Here is a 2,748-nt window from a genome sequence, read left to right as displayed (position 1 = left end):
GGGTTCATGAGACACGCCGCCGTTAAGGAAATCCATTCCATAGTTTGAAGCCAACGTGCAGCGTAACCACAAAAATGCATAATGGATCGGAAATATCGGCACGTGGATCGGACAAATCAGATACGTAAATTATGCTGGTATCGGAGGCCGATACCGATACTGGATCGGCCCCATCCATAGTAAAAGTAGAACATATGTTTTCAGGATTAATCCATCCAAGTGGTTAAAGTTCAGTCATCACTTTGATAAGCAGAAGCTGTAATCATAATATTCTCCTGTGACTGTCTTGTCTGGGCAGCTTCAACAAACGTTAGAAGAGAAACCAATTCAGTAAAGATTAGCCGGCGTTTCAGGAGTCAAGAAGTAAAAACATCTATGTCATCATGCTCAGGACTGCCAAAGAAGCTCTTCTAATGACTCATTGTCCAGTTCTTAAAGTAACAATGAATCAGGTTGTTCTGAAACCCTCAGCTTGGTCAAAACTCATTTTACAAGAAGACAGAAAGCTTGGACTGCTACTCACTTTGTTTGAAGGCGTGGTAGACGTTGAGCAGCGTCAGGTGGTCTCCGTCGATGTGAGCGAACCTCATCTTGGACTCGTCCGCCGCCTTCTTTGCCTCCGTGGGCCGAACGAAACACTGTGGGACTAAACAAGGTTGGTATGGGCCCCAACAAAGCCGCCCATAGAGATGAGTCAAACATTCACAGAAACGTGGAGCAAAGCCTAAGATGCTAGGGCAACTTGACGCTGCGCTGGGACAGGGCAGGACCACAGTGTCTATCAACGTGTGTGGAGGGGGGAGGAGTCTGAAGGCTTTTATGGTCACTTCCTACATTAATGGCTACTAGCTGGTAGAGAAGGGGGGTTTATTAAACCACATCTGTGAAACAAGAAGCAACACCAGCAAGAGTCATAGGTTTAACTTTTTCTACATAAAGCTTACACACATTATTTTAATATAAAGACAATTTCTACAACACTAAATATAAAACAATTTAAGTGGTGCCTGCCCTATCCACGAGTTGGTGAATATTATGCTACAAAAATAAAATAAATAACTTATGATCCTAAAACTGGCGGTCTCTGTTTAAGAAATAATTCTGCACCGAGGACTGACGTGCTGTTTTTATTCTATTAACTAAAAGGTGCAGTGTATTTGTGTCAGAAATATCACAAAGATTAGTGTCTATAAGACATATTCACCCCTTTGATGTTTTATTGCTGCCATAAATCAATCATAATCAATACAAATTGCCCTGTTTGGACCAAATAAACACCCTCAATGCTAAAGTAAAATATTTTTCCTACAGAGAAATAATTAAATAAAAACATAATATAAAATAAGTGGCACTGGCATAGCTGTGGGAATGTGTTTTAGTTGGGGGGGGGGGGGGGGGGGGGCATGAATTGATTGACCTTAAACACCAATAAGAAGATATGAAACATGAAATAAATATAATGTATGTATGGATGTTGTCCTCAGATTAGAGACAATATGCTGTAATCTCTGTGACTGTCATGATGAGCTGTATTTTGAACACAGATGATTAATTCTTAAACGATGTTTAATGGCTTGTTCTCTGGTCTTTATCAGTGGGTGCTGCAGCGCCCCTACTTCACACAGCTTAGAATTTAATTGTGTGATTTTTTTAACAGTACTCGTATAGGTTTCGCCCTTTAAGGCTGTCGCTGGTGGGTTCATCCCGTCATGCAAAGCATCGCACCATGCGTCTTCTGATGACATTTCACTTCCTGGGGGTGGGCAACTCCAGTCATGTGCGCAGCTAGCAGAGAGGTTTTACATTTACTGTAATTGCTGTTGTAAAAGCCTTATTTATGTATTTTATTCATAATTTTCAAAAATTTAATTTTTATATTTTATTTTGACAGACTTCCTGCCACTGACTAACATTTTCCTTTGACAGAGCTGGGCGCTCATGGCTCCCAGCAGCACCCCCCCCCCCCCCGGGGGCAGGTGTTAGTGACACAGAGAGAACGCCCTCAGGTAATCAGATGTACGAGGACTCTGGCTCATGGTTTCAAATACCCAACCATAACGCCCCCCCACTCTGTCATCATGTGACCAGAAGTCTAACCTGAATGACCAACGAGGTACTCTCGAGAACCATCCCCCAAAATAGACGTGAATTAATTTCTTCAGATCGTTTTGGTGTCGTTACCGTATTTTGCGCTTCATGCACAGACCTGTTCATTTGTTCAGCGATAATGGAAAAAGCACGGAGAATTTCTTATGAAGCAGCTTTCATGTTAAAAGCAATTGGCTTTCAAGGAGGAAAACAGCTGCCGCCCATAAGATTTGCATCAACATATTGATGGTCGGGCATTGGTGACACAAAACAGTCAAGTCTGGTACATGTTTTAATAAAAGTTTTAAAATAGTTTCTGTGTGACATCTTTCTGCGTCTGTAAATATGCGTTTTAATACCGGGATCTCATTTTAAACTCGTATCCGAACACGGAGACATCCGGAGGGGTTCTTCCCCCACTCCCTTTCCATCATGAGAGCTCAGCAAGCGGTGAAGAAGTGAAGTCAGATTTATTTTTAAAGCAGTCAGTCAAGACTGATACATAATTAAAATAAAGGTTTAAAAATATATTTCTGTGTACGGTAAATATACGTTTAAATACCAGGATCTCATTTAAGCTCCACGCAGAACAGAGAAGACAACGGGGAATGACGCGGGGGCTTAGATCGGAAGATAGAGCGTAATCCCTCATAACCCACA

The sequence above is a fragment of the Nematolebias whitei genome, chromosome 3, assembly GCF_014905685.2.
Source record: "Nematolebias whitei isolate Nwh7 chromosome 3, NemWhi1, whole genome shotgun sequence".
Classification (NCBI taxonomy): Eukaryota; Metazoa; Chordata; class Actinopteri; order Cyprinodontiformes; family Rivulidae; genus Nematolebias; species Nematolebias whitei.
The sequence above is the reverse complement of the archived record's forward strand: the minus strand, read 5'-3'. Positions refer to the sequence as shown.